General features: G+C 47.3%; 71 non-coding genes across 71 annotated transcripts; 24 read left to right on the top strand and 47 right to left on the bottom strand.

The window, feature by feature from the left end:
• Nucleotides 1–55: 55 nt before the first annotated feature.
• On the top strand, nucleotides 56–129 carry Trnan-guu (transfer RNA asparagine (anticodon GUU)). The gene has a single exon. It is a non-coding gene; the product is annotated as a tRNA-Asn (tRNA).
• A 129-nt stretch (nucleotides 130–258) lies between these two features.
• Nucleotides 259–332, bottom strand: Trnai-aau (transfer RNA isoleucine (anticodon AAU)). The gene has a single exon. It is a non-coding gene; the product is annotated as a tRNA-Ile (tRNA).
• Nucleotides 333–431: 99 nt separating this feature from the next.
• Nucleotides 432–505, top strand: Trnan-guu (transfer RNA asparagine (anticodon GUU)). The gene has a single exon. It is a non-coding gene; the product is annotated as a tRNA-Asn (tRNA).
• A 57-nt stretch (nucleotides 506–562) lies between these two features.
• Trnaf-gaa (transfer RNA phenylalanine (anticodon GAA)) lies at nucleotides 563–635 on the bottom strand. Its single transcript has one exon. It is a non-coding gene; the product is annotated as a tRNA-Phe (tRNA).
• A 7-nt stretch (nucleotides 636–642) lies between these two features.
• On the bottom strand, nucleotides 643–716 carry Trnai-aau (transfer RNA isoleucine (anticodon AAU)). The gene has a single exon. It is a non-coding gene; the product is annotated as a tRNA-Ile (tRNA).
• Nucleotides 717–814: 98 nt separating this feature from the next.
• On the top strand, nucleotides 815–888 carry Trnan-guu (transfer RNA asparagine (anticodon GUU)). Its single transcript has one exon. It is a non-coding gene; the product is annotated as a tRNA-Asn (tRNA).
• Nucleotides 889–948: 60 nt separating this feature from the next.
• Nucleotides 949–1,021, bottom strand: Trnaf-gaa (transfer RNA phenylalanine (anticodon GAA)). The gene has a single exon. It is a non-coding gene; the product is annotated as a tRNA-Phe (tRNA).
• A 7-nt stretch (nucleotides 1,022–1,028) lies between these two features.
• Nucleotides 1,029–1,102, bottom strand: Trnai-aau (transfer RNA isoleucine (anticodon AAU)). Its single transcript has one exon. It is a non-coding gene; the product is annotated as a tRNA-Ile (tRNA).
• Nucleotides 1,103–1,200: 98 nt separating this feature from the next.
• On the top strand, nucleotides 1,201–1,274 carry Trnan-guu (transfer RNA asparagine (anticodon GUU)). Its single transcript has one exon. It is a non-coding gene; the product is annotated as a tRNA-Asn (tRNA).
• Nucleotides 1,275–1,334: 60 nt separating this feature from the next.
• Trnaf-gaa (transfer RNA phenylalanine (anticodon GAA)) lies at nucleotides 1,335–1,407 on the bottom strand. The gene has a single exon. It is a non-coding gene; the product is annotated as a tRNA-Phe (tRNA).
• Nucleotides 1,408–1,414: 7 nt separating this feature from the next.
• Nucleotides 1,415–1,488, bottom strand: Trnai-aau (transfer RNA isoleucine (anticodon AAU)). The gene has a single exon. It is a non-coding gene; the product is annotated as a tRNA-Ile (tRNA).
• Nucleotides 1,489–1,586: 98 nt separating this feature from the next.
• Trnan-guu (transfer RNA asparagine (anticodon GUU)) lies at nucleotides 1,587–1,660 on the top strand. Its single transcript has one exon. It is a non-coding gene; the product is annotated as a tRNA-Asn (tRNA).
• A 57-nt stretch (nucleotides 1,661–1,717) lies between these two features.
• Trnaf-gaa (transfer RNA phenylalanine (anticodon GAA)) lies at nucleotides 1,718–1,790 on the bottom strand. Its single transcript has one exon. It is a non-coding gene; the product is annotated as a tRNA-Phe (tRNA).
• A 7-nt stretch (nucleotides 1,791–1,797) lies between these two features.
• Nucleotides 1,798–1,871, bottom strand: Trnai-aau (transfer RNA isoleucine (anticodon AAU)). Its single transcript has one exon. It is a non-coding gene; the product is annotated as a tRNA-Ile (tRNA).
• A 99-nt stretch (nucleotides 1,872–1,970) lies between these two features.
• Nucleotides 1,971–2,044, top strand: Trnan-guu (transfer RNA asparagine (anticodon GUU)). Its single transcript has one exon. It is a non-coding gene; the product is annotated as a tRNA-Asn (tRNA).
• Nucleotides 2,045–2,104: 60 nt separating this feature from the next.
• Nucleotides 2,105–2,177, bottom strand: Trnaf-gaa (transfer RNA phenylalanine (anticodon GAA)). Its single transcript has one exon. It is a non-coding gene; the product is annotated as a tRNA-Phe (tRNA).
• A 7-nt stretch (nucleotides 2,178–2,184) lies between these two features.
• Nucleotides 2,185–2,258, bottom strand: Trnai-aau (transfer RNA isoleucine (anticodon AAU)). The gene has a single exon. It is a non-coding gene; the product is annotated as a tRNA-Ile (tRNA).
• Nucleotides 2,259–2,357: 99 nt separating this feature from the next.
• Nucleotides 2,358–2,431, top strand: Trnan-guu (transfer RNA asparagine (anticodon GUU)). The gene has a single exon. It is a non-coding gene; the product is annotated as a tRNA-Asn (tRNA).
• A 112-nt stretch (nucleotides 2,432–2,543) lies between these two features.
• On the top strand, nucleotides 2,544–2,617 carry Trnan-guu (transfer RNA asparagine (anticodon GUU)). Its single transcript has one exon. It is a non-coding gene; the product is annotated as a tRNA-Asn (tRNA).
• A 57-nt stretch (nucleotides 2,618–2,674) lies between these two features.
• Nucleotides 2,675–2,747, bottom strand: Trnaf-gaa (transfer RNA phenylalanine (anticodon GAA)). Its single transcript has one exon. It is a non-coding gene; the product is annotated as a tRNA-Phe (tRNA).
• Nucleotides 2,748–2,754: 7 nt separating this feature from the next.
• Trnai-aau (transfer RNA isoleucine (anticodon AAU)) lies at nucleotides 2,755–2,828 on the bottom strand. Its single transcript has one exon. It is a non-coding gene; the product is annotated as a tRNA-Ile (tRNA).
• Nucleotides 2,829–2,952: 124 nt separating this feature from the next.
• On the top strand, nucleotides 2,953–3,026 carry Trnan-guu (transfer RNA asparagine (anticodon GUU)). Its single transcript has one exon. It is a non-coding gene; the product is annotated as a tRNA-Asn (tRNA).
• Nucleotides 3,027–3,086: 60 nt separating this feature from the next.
• On the bottom strand, nucleotides 3,087–3,159 carry Trnaf-gaa (transfer RNA phenylalanine (anticodon GAA)). The gene has a single exon. It is a non-coding gene; the product is annotated as a tRNA-Phe (tRNA).
• Nucleotides 3,160–3,166: 7 nt separating this feature from the next.
• On the bottom strand, nucleotides 3,167–3,240 carry Trnai-aau (transfer RNA isoleucine (anticodon AAU)). The gene has a single exon. It is a non-coding gene; the product is annotated as a tRNA-Ile (tRNA).
• A 99-nt stretch (nucleotides 3,241–3,339) lies between these two features.
• On the top strand, nucleotides 3,340–3,413 carry Trnan-guu (transfer RNA asparagine (anticodon GUU)). Its single transcript has one exon. It is a non-coding gene; the product is annotated as a tRNA-Asn (tRNA).
• Nucleotides 3,414–3,473: 60 nt separating this feature from the next.
• Nucleotides 3,474–3,546, bottom strand: Trnaf-gaa (transfer RNA phenylalanine (anticodon GAA)). Its single transcript has one exon. It is a non-coding gene; the product is annotated as a tRNA-Phe (tRNA).
• Nucleotides 3,547–3,721: 175 nt separating this feature from the next.
• Trnan-guu (transfer RNA asparagine (anticodon GUU)) lies at nucleotides 3,722–3,795 on the top strand. Its single transcript has one exon. It is a non-coding gene; the product is annotated as a tRNA-Asn (tRNA).
• Nucleotides 3,796–3,853: 58 nt separating this feature from the next.
• Trnaf-gaa (transfer RNA phenylalanine (anticodon GAA)) lies at nucleotides 3,854–3,926 on the bottom strand. The gene has a single exon. It is a non-coding gene; the product is annotated as a tRNA-Phe (tRNA).
• Nucleotides 3,927–3,933: 7 nt separating this feature from the next.
• Nucleotides 3,934–4,007, bottom strand: Trnai-aau (transfer RNA isoleucine (anticodon AAU)). The gene has a single exon. It is a non-coding gene; the product is annotated as a tRNA-Ile (tRNA).
• A 99-nt stretch (nucleotides 4,008–4,106) lies between these two features.
• Nucleotides 4,107–4,180, top strand: Trnan-guu (transfer RNA asparagine (anticodon GUU)). The gene has a single exon. It is a non-coding gene; the product is annotated as a tRNA-Asn (tRNA).
• Nucleotides 4,181–4,240: 60 nt separating this feature from the next.
• On the bottom strand, nucleotides 4,241–4,313 carry Trnaf-gaa (transfer RNA phenylalanine (anticodon GAA)). Its single transcript has one exon. It is a non-coding gene; the product is annotated as a tRNA-Phe (tRNA).
• Nucleotides 4,314–4,320: 7 nt separating this feature from the next.
• Nucleotides 4,321–4,394, bottom strand: Trnai-aau (transfer RNA isoleucine (anticodon AAU)). Its single transcript has one exon. It is a non-coding gene; the product is annotated as a tRNA-Ile (tRNA).
• Nucleotides 4,395–4,496: 102 nt separating this feature from the next.
• Nucleotides 4,497–4,569, bottom strand: Trnaf-gaa (transfer RNA phenylalanine (anticodon GAA)). The gene has a single exon. It is a non-coding gene; the product is annotated as a tRNA-Phe (tRNA).
• Nucleotides 4,570–4,576: 7 nt separating this feature from the next.
• On the bottom strand, nucleotides 4,577–4,650 carry Trnai-aau (transfer RNA isoleucine (anticodon AAU)). The gene has a single exon. It is a non-coding gene; the product is annotated as a tRNA-Ile (tRNA).
• A 98-nt stretch (nucleotides 4,651–4,748) lies between these two features.
• On the top strand, nucleotides 4,749–4,822 carry Trnan-guu (transfer RNA asparagine (anticodon GUU)). Its single transcript has one exon. It is a non-coding gene; the product is annotated as a tRNA-Asn (tRNA).
• A 60-nt stretch (nucleotides 4,823–4,882) lies between these two features.
• On the bottom strand, nucleotides 4,883–4,954 carry Trnaf-gaa (transfer RNA phenylalanine (anticodon GAA)). Its single transcript has one exon. It is a non-coding gene; the product is annotated as a tRNA-Phe (tRNA).
• Nucleotides 4,955–4,961: 7 nt separating this feature from the next.
• On the bottom strand, nucleotides 4,962–5,035 carry Trnai-aau (transfer RNA isoleucine (anticodon AAU)). Its single transcript has one exon. It is a non-coding gene; the product is annotated as a tRNA-Ile (tRNA).
• A 99-nt stretch (nucleotides 5,036–5,134) lies between these two features.
• On the top strand, nucleotides 5,135–5,208 carry Trnan-guu (transfer RNA asparagine (anticodon GUU)). The gene has a single exon. It is a non-coding gene; the product is annotated as a tRNA-Asn (tRNA).
• Nucleotides 5,209–5,268: 60 nt separating this feature from the next.
• On the bottom strand, nucleotides 5,269–5,340 carry Trnaf-gaa (transfer RNA phenylalanine (anticodon GAA)). The gene has a single exon. It is a non-coding gene; the product is annotated as a tRNA-Phe (tRNA).
• Nucleotides 5,341–5,411: 71 nt separating this feature from the next.
• Trnan-guu (transfer RNA asparagine (anticodon GUU)) lies at nucleotides 5,412–5,484 on the bottom strand. Its single transcript has one exon. It is a non-coding gene; the product is annotated as a tRNA-Asn (tRNA).
• A 99-nt stretch (nucleotides 5,485–5,583) lies between these two features.
• Trnai-aau (transfer RNA isoleucine (anticodon AAU)) lies at nucleotides 5,584–5,657 on the top strand. The gene has a single exon. It is a non-coding gene; the product is annotated as a tRNA-Ile (tRNA).
• Nucleotides 5,658–5,809: 152 nt separating this feature from the next.
• On the bottom strand, nucleotides 5,810–5,882 carry Trnaf-gaa (transfer RNA phenylalanine (anticodon GAA)). Its single transcript has one exon. It is a non-coding gene; the product is annotated as a tRNA-Phe (tRNA).
• Nucleotides 5,883–6,058: 176 nt separating this feature from the next.
• Trnan-guu (transfer RNA asparagine (anticodon GUU)) lies at nucleotides 6,059–6,133 on the top strand. Its single transcript has one exon. It is a non-coding gene; the product is annotated as a tRNA-Asn (tRNA).
• A 56-nt stretch (nucleotides 6,134–6,189) lies between these two features.
• Trnaf-gaa (transfer RNA phenylalanine (anticodon GAA)) lies at nucleotides 6,190–6,262 on the bottom strand. Its single transcript has one exon. It is a non-coding gene; the product is annotated as a tRNA-Phe (tRNA).
• Nucleotides 6,263–6,269: 7 nt separating this feature from the next.
• On the bottom strand, nucleotides 6,270–6,343 carry Trnai-aau (transfer RNA isoleucine (anticodon AAU)). Its single transcript has one exon. It is a non-coding gene; the product is annotated as a tRNA-Ile (tRNA).
• A 229-nt stretch (nucleotides 6,344–6,572) lies between these two features.
• Nucleotides 6,573–6,645, bottom strand: Trnaf-gaa (transfer RNA phenylalanine (anticodon GAA)). The gene has a single exon. It is a non-coding gene; the product is annotated as a tRNA-Phe (tRNA).
• Nucleotides 6,646–6,652: 7 nt separating this feature from the next.
• On the bottom strand, nucleotides 6,653–6,726 carry Trnai-aau (transfer RNA isoleucine (anticodon AAU)). Its single transcript has one exon. It is a non-coding gene; the product is annotated as a tRNA-Ile (tRNA).
• Nucleotides 6,727–6,824: 98 nt separating this feature from the next.
• On the top strand, nucleotides 6,825–6,897 carry Trnan-guu (transfer RNA asparagine (anticodon GUU)). Its single transcript has one exon. It is a non-coding gene; the product is annotated as a tRNA-Asn (tRNA).
• Nucleotides 6,898–6,956: 59 nt separating this feature from the next.
• Trnaf-gaa (transfer RNA phenylalanine (anticodon GAA)) lies at nucleotides 6,957–7,029 on the bottom strand. The gene has a single exon. It is a non-coding gene; the product is annotated as a tRNA-Phe (tRNA).
• A 6-nt stretch (nucleotides 7,030–7,035) lies between these two features.
• Trnai-aau (transfer RNA isoleucine (anticodon AAU)) lies at nucleotides 7,036–7,109 on the bottom strand. The gene has a single exon. It is a non-coding gene; the product is annotated as a tRNA-Ile (tRNA).
• A 99-nt stretch (nucleotides 7,110–7,208) lies between these two features.
• Trnan-guu (transfer RNA asparagine (anticodon GUU)) lies at nucleotides 7,209–7,282 on the top strand. The gene has a single exon. It is a non-coding gene; the product is annotated as a tRNA-Asn (tRNA).
• A 57-nt stretch (nucleotides 7,283–7,339) lies between these two features.
• Nucleotides 7,340–7,412, bottom strand: Trnaf-gaa (transfer RNA phenylalanine (anticodon GAA)). Its single transcript has one exon. It is a non-coding gene; the product is annotated as a tRNA-Phe (tRNA).
• A 7-nt stretch (nucleotides 7,413–7,419) lies between these two features.
• Nucleotides 7,420–7,493, bottom strand: Trnai-aau (transfer RNA isoleucine (anticodon AAU)). Its single transcript has one exon. It is a non-coding gene; the product is annotated as a tRNA-Ile (tRNA).
• A 231-nt stretch (nucleotides 7,494–7,724) lies between these two features.
• Trnaf-gaa (transfer RNA phenylalanine (anticodon GAA)) lies at nucleotides 7,725–7,797 on the bottom strand. Its single transcript has one exon. It is a non-coding gene; the product is annotated as a tRNA-Phe (tRNA).
• A 7-nt stretch (nucleotides 7,798–7,804) lies between these two features.
• Nucleotides 7,805–7,878, bottom strand: Trnai-aau (transfer RNA isoleucine (anticodon AAU)). The gene has a single exon. It is a non-coding gene; the product is annotated as a tRNA-Ile (tRNA).
• A 98-nt stretch (nucleotides 7,879–7,976) lies between these two features.
• On the top strand, nucleotides 7,977–8,050 carry Trnan-guu (transfer RNA asparagine (anticodon GUU)). The gene has a single exon. It is a non-coding gene; the product is annotated as a tRNA-Asn (tRNA).
• Nucleotides 8,051–8,110: 60 nt separating this feature from the next.
• On the bottom strand, nucleotides 8,111–8,183 carry Trnaf-gaa (transfer RNA phenylalanine (anticodon GAA)). Its single transcript has one exon. It is a non-coding gene; the product is annotated as a tRNA-Phe (tRNA).
• Nucleotides 8,184–8,190: 7 nt separating this feature from the next.
• Nucleotides 8,191–8,264, bottom strand: Trnai-aau (transfer RNA isoleucine (anticodon AAU)). Its single transcript has one exon. It is a non-coding gene; the product is annotated as a tRNA-Ile (tRNA).
• A 100-nt stretch (nucleotides 8,265–8,364) lies between these two features.
• On the top strand, nucleotides 8,365–8,438 carry Trnan-guu (transfer RNA asparagine (anticodon GUU)). Its single transcript has one exon. It is a non-coding gene; the product is annotated as a tRNA-Asn (tRNA).
• A 60-nt stretch (nucleotides 8,439–8,498) lies between these two features.
• Trnaf-gaa (transfer RNA phenylalanine (anticodon GAA)) lies at nucleotides 8,499–8,571 on the bottom strand. Its single transcript has one exon. It is a non-coding gene; the product is annotated as a tRNA-Phe (tRNA).
• A 7-nt stretch (nucleotides 8,572–8,578) lies between these two features.
• Trnai-aau (transfer RNA isoleucine (anticodon AAU)) lies at nucleotides 8,579–8,652 on the bottom strand. Its single transcript has one exon. It is a non-coding gene; the product is annotated as a tRNA-Ile (tRNA).
• Nucleotides 8,653–8,750: 98 nt separating this feature from the next.
• Trnan-guu (transfer RNA asparagine (anticodon GUU)) lies at nucleotides 8,751–8,824 on the top strand. Its single transcript has one exon. It is a non-coding gene; the product is annotated as a tRNA-Asn (tRNA).
• Nucleotides 8,825–8,881: 57 nt separating this feature from the next.
• Trnaf-gaa (transfer RNA phenylalanine (anticodon GAA)) lies at nucleotides 8,882–8,953 on the bottom strand. Its single transcript has one exon. It is a non-coding gene; the product is annotated as a tRNA-Phe (tRNA).
• Nucleotides 8,954–8,960: 7 nt separating this feature from the next.
• Trnai-aau (transfer RNA isoleucine (anticodon AAU)) lies at nucleotides 8,961–9,034 on the bottom strand. The gene has a single exon. It is a non-coding gene; the product is annotated as a tRNA-Ile (tRNA).
• A 98-nt stretch (nucleotides 9,035–9,132) lies between these two features.
• On the top strand, nucleotides 9,133–9,206 carry Trnan-guu (transfer RNA asparagine (anticodon GUU)). Its single transcript has one exon. It is a non-coding gene; the product is annotated as a tRNA-Asn (tRNA).
• A 57-nt stretch (nucleotides 9,207–9,263) lies between these two features.
• Trnaf-gaa (transfer RNA phenylalanine (anticodon GAA)) lies at nucleotides 9,264–9,336 on the bottom strand. The gene has a single exon. It is a non-coding gene; the product is annotated as a tRNA-Phe (tRNA).
• A 7-nt stretch (nucleotides 9,337–9,343) lies between these two features.
• Trnai-aau (transfer RNA isoleucine (anticodon AAU)) lies at nucleotides 9,344–9,417 on the bottom strand. Its single transcript has one exon. It is a non-coding gene; the product is annotated as a tRNA-Ile (tRNA).
• A 98-nt stretch (nucleotides 9,418–9,515) lies between these two features.
• Trnan-guu (transfer RNA asparagine (anticodon GUU)) lies at nucleotides 9,516–9,589 on the top strand. The gene has a single exon. It is a non-coding gene; the product is annotated as a tRNA-Asn (tRNA).
• A 60-nt stretch (nucleotides 9,590–9,649) lies between these two features.
• Nucleotides 9,650–9,722, bottom strand: Trnaf-gaa (transfer RNA phenylalanine (anticodon GAA)). Its single transcript has one exon. It is a non-coding gene; the product is annotated as a tRNA-Phe (tRNA).
• Nucleotides 9,723–9,729: 7 nt separating this feature from the next.
• On the bottom strand, nucleotides 9,730–9,803 carry Trnai-aau (transfer RNA isoleucine (anticodon AAU)). The gene has a single exon. It is a non-coding gene; the product is annotated as a tRNA-Ile (tRNA).
• A 98-nt stretch (nucleotides 9,804–9,901) lies between these two features.
• On the top strand, nucleotides 9,902–9,975 carry Trnan-guu (transfer RNA asparagine (anticodon GUU)). The gene has a single exon. It is a non-coding gene; the product is annotated as a tRNA-Asn (tRNA).
• The last annotated feature ends 25 nt before the right edge of the window (nucleotides 9,976–10,000 follow it).

Raw genomic sequence — 10,000 nt, 5'->3', positions numbered from 1 at the left:
CATTAAAACCAAATCGTATCGAACAGCTGCTCTTATGGTGCTTTGTGCACCGCAAGTCTCTGTGGCGCAATCGGTTAGCGCTTTCGGCTGTTAAACGAAAGGTTGGTGGTTCGAGCCCACCCAGGGACGTTTCTTTTACAACCGTTTGAACCAACACGTATAAATTTAAGTTCAGCATAAAATGTTTGCCTCGACCCGGGATTGAACCAGGGACCTAAGATCTAACGCTCTCCCAACTGAGCTATCGAGGCTTCAACTTGGCCAGTACGGGGTTCGAACCCGCGACATTCGCGTTATTAGCACGACGCTCTAACCAACTGAGCTAACCGGCCAACTGATTGGAAAAAGAAATAAACAGATAAAGACCGGTCTAATCATTAAAACCAAATCGTATCGAACACTTGTCTCCTATAGTGCTTTGTGCACCGCAAGTCTCTGTGGCGCAATCGGTTAGCGCGTTCGGCTGTTAACCGAAAGGTTGGTGGTTCGAGCCCACCCAGGGACGTTTCTTTTACAACCGTTTGAACCAACACGTATAAATTTAAGTTCAGCATAAAATGTTTGCCTCGACCCGGGATTGAACCAGGGACTTTTAGATCTTCAGTCTAACGCTCTCCCAACTGAGCTATCGAGGCTTCAACTTGGCCAGTACGGGGATCGAACCCGCGACATTCGCGTTATTAGCACGACGCTCTAACCAACTGAGCTAACCGGCCAACTGATTGGAAAAAGAAATAAACAGATAAAGACCGGTCTAATCATTAAAACCAAATCGTATCGAACAGCTGCTCTTATGGTGCTTTGTGCACCGCAAGTCTCTGTGGCGCAATGGGTTAGCGCCTTCGGCTGTTAACCGAAAGGTTGGTGGTTCAAGCCCACCCAGGGACGTTGTTTCTTTTACAACCGTTTGAACCAACACGTATAAATTTAAGTTCAGCATAAAATGTTTGCCTCGACCCGGGATTGAACCAGGGACATTTAGATCTTCAGTCTAACGCTCTCCCAACTGAGCTATCGAGGCTTCAACTTCGCCAGTACGGGGATCGAACCCGCGACATTCGCGTTATTAGCACGACGCTCTAACCAACTGAGCTAACCGGCCAACTGATTGGAAAAAGAAATAAACAGATAAAGACAGGTCTAATCATTAAAACCAAATCGTATCGAACAGCTGCTCTTATGGTGCTTTGTGCACCGCAAGTCTCTGTGGCGCAATCGGTTAGCGCCTTCGGCTGTTAACCGAAAGGTTGGTGGTTCAAGCCCACCCAGGGACGTTGTTTCTTTTACAACCGTTTGAACCAACACGTATAAATTTAAGTTCAGCATAAAATGTTTGCCTCGACCCGGGAGTGAACCAGGGACCTTTAGATCTTCAGTCTAACGCTCTCCCAACTGAGCTATCGAGGCTTCAACTTCGCCAGTACGGGGATCGAACCCGCGACATTCGCGTTATTAGCACGACGCTCTAACCAACTGAGCTAACCGGCCAACTGATTGGAAAAAGAAATAAACAGATAAAGACAGGTCTAATCATTAAAACCAAATCGTATCGAACAGCTGCTCTTATGGTGCTTTGTGCACCGCAAGTCTCTGTGGCGCAATCGGTTAGCGCTTTCGGCTGTTAAACGAAAGGTTGGTGGTTCGAGCCCACCCAGGGACGTTTCTTTTACAACCGTTTGAACCAACACGTATAAATTTAAGTTCAGCATAAAATGTTTGCCTCGACCCGGGATTGAACCAGGGACCTTTAGATCTTCAGTCTAACGCTCTCCCAACTGAGCTATCGAGGCTTCAACTTCGCCAGTACGGGGATCGAACCCGCGACATTCGCGTTATTAGCACGACGCTCTAACCAACTGAGCTAACCGGCCAACTGATTGGAAAAAGAAATAAACAGATAAAGACCGGTCTAATCATTAAAACCAAATCGTATCGAACACTTGTCTCTTATAGTGCTTTGTGCACCGCAAGTCTCTGTGGCGCAATCGGTTAGCGCGTTCGGCTGTTAACCGAAAGGTTGGTGGTTCGAGCCCACCCAGGGACGTTGTTGTTTTTACAACCGTTTGAACCAACACGTATAAATTTAAGTTCAGCATAAAATGTTTGCCTCGACCCGGGATTGAACCAGGGACCTTTAGATCTTCAGTCTAACGCTCTCCCAACTGAGCTATCGAGGCTTCAACTTGGCCAGTACGGGGATCGAACCCGCGACATTCGCGTTATTAGCACGACGCTCTAACCAACTGAGCTAACCGGCCAACTGATTGGAAAAAGAAATAAACAGATAAAGATCGGTCTAATCATTAAAACCAAATCGTATCGAACAGTTGTCTCTTATGGTGCTTTGTGCACCGCAAGTCTCTGTGGCGCAATCGGTTAGCGCGTTCGGCTGTTAACCGAAAGGTTGGTGGTTCGAGCCCACCCAGGGACGTTGTTTCTTTTACAACCGTTCGAACCAACACGTATAAATTTAAGTTCAGCATAAAATGTTTGCCTCGACCCGGGATTGAACCAGGGACTTAATGGTGCTTTGTGCACCGCAAGTCTCTGTGGCGCAATCGGTTAGCGCTTTCGGCTGTTAAACGAAAGGTTGGTGGTTCGAGCCCACCCAGGGACGTTTCTTTTACAACCGTTTGAACCAACACGTATAAATTTAAGTTCAGCATAAAATGTTTGCCTCGACCCGGGATTGAACCAGGGACCTTTAGATCTTCAGTCTAACACTCTCCCAACTGAGCTATCGAGGCTTCAACTTGGCCAGTACGGGGTTCGAAACCGCGACATTCGCGTTATTAGCACGACGCTCTAACCAACTGAGCTAACCGGCCAACTGATTGGAAAAAGAAATAAACAGATAAAGACCGGTCTAATCATTAAAACCAAATCGTATCGAACACTTGTCTCTTATAGTGCTTATAACAGTTGTCTCTTATGGTGCTTTGTGCACCGCAAGTCTCTGTGGCGCAATCGGTTAGCGCGTTCGGCTGTTAACCGAAAGGTTGGTGGTTCGAGCCCACCCAGGGACGTTGTTTCTTTTACAACCGTTCGAACCAACACGTATAAATTTAAGTTCAGCATAAAATGTTTGCCTCGACCCGGGATTGAACCAGGGACCTTTAGATCTTCAGTCTAACGCTCTCCCAACTGAGCTATCGAGGCTTCAACTTGGCCAGTACGGGGTTCGAACCCGCGACATTCGCGTTATTAGCACGACGCTCTAACCAACTGAGCTAACCGGCCAACTGATTGGAAAAAGAAATAAACAGATAAAGACCGGTCTAATCATTAAAACCAAATCGTATCGAACACTTGTCTCTTATAGTGCTTTGTGCACCGCAAGTCTCTGTGGCGCAATCGGTTAGCGCGTTCGGCTGTTAACCGAAAGGTTGGTGGTTCGAGCCCACCCAGGGACGTTGTTGTTTTTACAACCGTTTGAACCAACACGTATAAATTTAAGTTCAGCATAAAATGTTTGCCTCGACCCGGGATTGAACCAGGGACCTTTAGATCTTCAGTCTAACGCTCTCCCAACTGAGCTATCGAGGCTTCAACTTGGCCAGTACGGGGATCGAACCGCGACATTCGCGTTATAGCACGACGCTCTAACCAACTGAGCTAACCGGCCAACTGATTGGAAAAGAAATAAACAGATAAAGACCGGTCTAATCATTAAACCAAATCGTATCGAACAGCTGCTCTTATGGTGCTTTGTGCACCGCAAGTCTCTGTGGCGCAATCGGTTAGCGCGTTCGGCTGTTAACCGAAAGGTTGGTGGTTCGAGCCCACCCAGGGACGTTTTCTTTTACAACCGTTTGAACCAACACGTATAAATTTAAGTTCAGCATAAAATGTTTGCCTCGACCCGGGATTGAACCAGGGACCTTTAGATCTTCAGTCTAACGCTCTCCCAACTGAGCTATCGAGGCTTCAACTTGGCCAGTACGGGGATCGAACCCGCGACATTCGCGTTATTAGCACGACGCTCTAACCAACTGAGCTAACCGGCCAACTGATTGGAAAAAGAAATAAACAGATAAAGACCGGTCTAATCATTAAAACCAAATCTTATCGCACAGTTGTCTCTTATGGTGCTTTGTGCACCGCAAGTCTCTGTGGCGCAATCGGTTAGCGCGTTCGGCTGTTAACCGAAAGGTTGGTGGTTCGAGCCCACCCAGGGACGTTGTTGTTTTTACAACCGTTTGAACAAACACGTATAAATTTAAGTTCAGCATAAAATGTTTGCCTCGACCCGGGATTGAACCAGGGACCTTTAGATCTTCAGTCTAACGCTCTCCCAACTGAGCTATCGAGGCTTCAACTTGGCCAGTACGGGGATCGAACCCGCGACATTCGCGTTATTAGCACGACGCTCTAACCAACTGAGCTAACCGGCCAACTGATTGGAAAAAGAAATAAACAGTCGAGCCCACCCAGGGACGTTTCTTTTACAACCGTTTGAACCAACACGTATAAATTTAAGTTCAGCATAAAATGTTTGCCTCGACCCGGGATTGAACCAGGGACCTTTAGATCTTCAGTCTAACGCTCTCCCAACTGAGCTATCGAGGCTTCAACTTGGCCAGTGCGGGGATCAAACCCGCGACATTCGCGTTATTAGCACGACGCTCTAACCAACTGAGCTAACCGGCCAACTGATTGGAAAAGAAATAAACAGATAAAGATCGGTCTAATCATTAAAACCAAATCGTATCGAACAGTTGTCTCTTATGGTGCTTTGTGCACCGTAAGTCTCTGTGGCGCAATCGGTTAGCGCGTTCGGCTGTTAACCGAAAGGTTGGTGGTTCGAGCCCACCCAGGGACGTTGTTTCTTTTACAACCGTTTGAACCAACACGTATAAATTTAAGTTCAGCATAAAATGTTTGCCTCGACCCGGGATTGAACAGGGACCTTTAGATCTTCAGTCTAACGCTCTCCCAACTGAGCTATCGAGGCTTCAACTTGGCCAGTACGGGGATCGAACTCGCGACATTCGCGTTATTAGCACGACGCTCTAACCAACTGAGCTAACCGGCCAACTGATTGGAAAAACAAATAAACAGATAAAGATCGGTCTAATCATTAAAACCAAATCGTATCGAACAGTTGTCTCTTATGGTGCTTTGTGCACCGCAAGTCTCTGTGGCGCAATCGGTTAGCGCGTTCGGCTGTTAACCGAAAGGTTGGTGGTTCGACCCCACCCAGGGACGTTGTTTCTTTTACAACCGTTTGAACCAACACGTATAAATTTAAGTTCAGCATAAAATGTTTGCCTCGACCCGGGATTGAACCAGGGACCTTTAGATCTTCAGTCTAACGCTCTCCAACTGAGCTATCGAGGCTTCAACTTGGCCAGTACGGGAACTGAACTTAAATTTATACATGTTGGTTCAAACGGTTGTAAAAGAAACAACGTCCCTGGTGGGCTCGAACCACCAACCTTTCGGTTAACAGCCGAACGCGCTAACCGATTGCGCCACAGAGACTTGCGGTGCACAAAGCACCATAAGAGACAACTGTTCGATACGATTTGGTTTTAATGATTAGACCGATCTTTATCTGTTTATTTCTTTTTCCAATCAGTTGGCCGGTTAGCTCAGTTGGTTAGAGCGTCGTGCTAATAACGCGAATGTCGCGGGTTCGATCCCCGTACTGGCCAGCGCGTTCGGCTGTTAACCGAAAGGTCCCCGTACTGGTTAGCGCGTTCGGCTGTTAACCGAAAGGTTGGTGGTTCGAGCCCACCCAGGGACGTTGTTTCTTTTACAACCGTTTGAACCAACACGTATAAATTTAAGTTCAGCATAAAATGTTTGCCTCGACCCGGGATTGAACCAGGGACCTTTAGATCTTCAGTCTAACGCTCTCCCAACTGAGCTATCGAGGCTTCAACTTGGCCAGTACGGGGATCAAACCCGCGACATTCGCGTATTAGCACGACGCTCTAACCAACTGAGCTAACCGGCCAACTGATTGGAAAAAGAAATAACAGATAAAGACCGGTCTAATCATTAAAACCAAATCGTATCGAACAGCTGCTCTTATGGTGCTTTGCGCACCGCAAGTCTCTGTGGCGCAATCGGTTAGCGCGTTCGGCTGTTAACCGAAAGGTTGGTGGTTCGAGCCCACCCAGGACGTTTCTTTTACAACCGTTTGAACCAACACGTATAAATTTAAGTTCAGCATAAAATGTTTGCCTCGACCCGGGATTGAACCAGGGACCTTTAGATCTTCAGTCTAACGCTCTCCCAACTGAGCTATCGAGGCTTCAACTTGGCCAGTACGGGGATCAAACCCGCGACATTCGCGTTATTAGCACGACGCTCTAACCAACTGAGCTAACCGGCAACTGATTGGAAAAGAAATAAACAGATAAAGATCGGTCTAATCATTAAAACCAAATCGTATCGAACAGTTGTCTCTTATGGTGCTTTGTGCACCGCAAGTCTCTGTGGCGCAATCGTTAGCGCGTTCGGCTGTTAACCGAAAGGTTGGGGTTCGAGCCCACCCAGGGACGTTGTTTCTTTTACAACCGTTTGAACCAACACGTATAAATTTAAGTTCAGCATAAAATGTTTGCCTCGACCCGGGATTGAACCAGGGACCTTTAGATCTTCAGTCTAACGCTCTCCCAACTGAGCTATCGAGGCTTCAACTTGGCCAGTACGGGGATCGAACCCGCGACATTCGCGTTATTAGCACGACGCTCTAACCAACTGAGCTAACCGGCCAACTGATTGGAAAAAGAAATAAACAGATAAAGACCGGTCTAATCATTAAAACCAAATCGTATCGAACAGCTGCTCTTATGTTGCTTTCTGCACCGCAAGTCTCTGTGGCGCAATCGGTTAGCGCGTTCGGCTGTTAACCGAAAGGTTGGTGGTTCGAGCCCACCAGGGACGTTGTTTCTTTAACAACCGTTTGAACCAACATGTATAAATTTAAGTTCAGCATAAATGTTTGCCTCGACCCGGGATTGAACCAGGGACCTTTAGATCTTCAGTCTAACGCTTCTCCAACTGAGCTATCGAGGCTTCACTTGGCCAGTACGGGGATCAAACCCGCGACATTCGCGTTATTAGCACGACGCTCTAACCAACTGAGCTAACCGGCCAACTGATTGGAAAAAGAAATAAACAGATAAAGACCGGTCTAATCATTTAAAACCAAATCGTATCGAACAGCTGCTCTTATGGTGCTTTGCGCACCGCAAGCCTCTGTGGCGCAATCGGTTAGCGCGTTCGGCTGTTAACCGAAAGGTTGGTGGTTCGAGCCCACCCAGGGACGTTTCTTTTACAACCGTTTGAACCAACACGTATAAATTTAAGTTCAGCATAAAATGTTTGCCTCGACCCGGGATTGAACCAGGGACCTTTAGATCTTCAGTCTAACGCTCTCCCAACTGAGCTATCGAGGCTTCAACTTGGCCAGTACGGGGATCAAACCCGCGACATTCGCGTTATTAGCACGACGCTCTAACCAACTGAGCTAACCGGCCAACTGATTGGAAAAAGAAATAAACAGATAAAGATCGGTCTAATCATTAAAACCAAATCGTATCGAACAGTTGTCTCTTATGGTGCTTTGTGCACCGCAAGTCTCTGTGGCGCATCGGTTAGCGCGTTCGCTGTTAACCGAAAGGTTGGTGGTTCGAGCCCACCCAGGGACGTTGTTTCTTTTACAACCGTTTGAACCAACACGTATAAATTTAAGTTCAGCATAAAATGTTTGCCTCGACCCGGGATTGAACCAGGGACCTTTAGATCTTCAGTCTAACGCTCTCCCAACTGAGCTATCGAGGCTTCAACTTGGCCAGTACGGGGATCGAACCCGCGACATTCGCGTTATTAGCACGACGCTCTAACCAACTGAGCTAACCGGCCAACTGATTGGGAAAAGAAATAAACAGATAAAGACCGGTCTAATCATTAAAACCAAATCGTATCGAACAGCTGCTCTTATGGTGCTTTGTGCACCGCAAGTCTCTGTGGCGCAATCGGTTAGCGCGTTCGGCTGTTAACCGAAAGGTTGGTGGTTCGAGCCCACCCAGGGACGTTGTTTCTTTTACAACCGTTTGAACCAACACGTATAAATTTAAGTTCAGCATAAAATGTCTGCCTCGACCCGGGATTGAACCAGGGACCTTTAGATCTTCAGTCTAACGCTCTCCCAACTGAGCTATCGAGGCTTCAACTTGGCCAGTACGGGGATCGAACCCGCGACATTCGCGTTATTAGCACGACGCTCTAACCAACTGAGCTAACCGGCCAACTGATTGGAAAAAGAAATAAACAGATAAAGATCGGTCTAATCATTAAAACCAAATCGTATCGAACCAGTTGTCTCTTATGGTGCTTTGTGCACCGCAAGTCTCTGTGGCGCAATCGGTTAGCGCGTTCGGCTGTTAACCGAAAGGTTGGTGGTTCGAGCCCACCCAGGGACGTTGTTTCTTTTACAACCGTTTGAACCAACATGTATAAATTTAAGTTCAGCATAAAATGTTTGCCTCGAGCCGGGATTGAACCAGGGACCTTTAGATCTTCAGTCTAACGCTCTCCCAACTGAGCTATCGAGGCTTCAACTTGGCCAGTACGGGGATCAAACCCGCGACATTCGCGTTATTAGCACGACGCTCTAACCAACTGAGCTAACCGGCCAACTGATTGGAAAAAGAAATAAACAGATAAAGACCGGTCTAATCATTAAAACCAAATCGTATCGAACAGCTGCTCTTATGGTGCTTTGAGCACCGCAAGTCTCTGTGGCGCAATCGGTTAGCGCGTTCGGCTGTTAACCGAAAGGTTGGTGGTTCGAGCCCACCCAGGGACGTTTCTTTTACAACCGTTTGAACCAACACGTATAAATTTAAGTTCAGCATAAAATGTTTGCCTCGACCGGGATTGAACCAGGGACCTTTAGATCTTCAGTCTAACGCTCTCCCAACTGAGCTATCGAGGCTTCAACTTGGCCAGTACGGGGATCAAACCCGCGACATTCGCGTTATTAGCACGACGCTCTAACCAACTGAGCTAACCGGCCAACTGATTGGAAAAAGAAATAAACAGATAAAGACCGGTCTAACCATTAAAACCAAATCGTATCGAACAGCTGCTCTTATGGTGCTTTGCGCACCGCAAGTCTCTGTGGCGCAATCGGTTAGCGCGTTCGGCTGTTAACCGAAAGGTTGGTGGTTCGAGCCCACCCAGGGACGTTTCTTTTACAACCGTTTGAACCAACACGTATAAATTTAAGTTCAGCATAAAATGTTTGCCTCGACCCGGGATTGAACCAGGGACCTTTAGATCTTCAGTCTAACGCTCTCCCAACTGAGCTATCGAGGCTTCAACTTGGCCAGTACGGGGATCAAACACGCGACATTCGCGTTATTAGCACGACGCTCTAACCAACTGAGCTAACCGGCAACTGATTGGAAAAAGAAATAAACAGATAAAGATCGGTCTAATCATTAAAACCAAATCGTATCGAACAGTTGTCTCTTATGGTGCTTTGTGCACCGCAAGTCTCTGTGGCGCAATCGGTTAGCGCGTTCGGCTGTTAACCGAAAGGTTGGGGGTTCGAGCCCACCGAGGGACGTTGTTTCTTTTACAACCGTTTGAACCAACACGTATAAATTTAAGTTCAGCATAAAATGTTTGCCTCGACCCGGGATTGAACCAGGGACCTTTAGATCTTCAGTCTAACGCTCTCCCAACTGAGCTATCGACGCTTCAACTTGGCCAGTAAGGGGATCGAACCCGCGACATTCGCGTTATTAGCACGACGCTCTAACCAACTGAGCTAACCGGCCAACTGATTGGAAAAAGAAATAAACAGATAAAGACCGGTCTAATCATTAAAACCAAATCGTATCGAACAGCTGCTCTTATGTTGCTTTCTGCACCGCAAGTCTCTGTGGCGCAATCGGTTAGCGCGTTCGGCTGTTAACCGAAAGGTTGGTGGTTCGAGCCCACCCAGGGACGTTGTTTCTTTAACAACCGTTTGAAC

The sequence above is a fragment of the Ciona robusta genome, chromosome 11 (genome assembly GCF_009617815.1).
Source record: "Ciona robusta chromosome 11, ASM961781v2".
NCBI lineage: Eukaryota > Metazoa > Chordata > Ascidiacea > Phlebobranchia > Cionidae > Ciona > Ciona robusta.
This window is presented reverse-complemented; position numbering and strand designations above follow the sequence as displayed.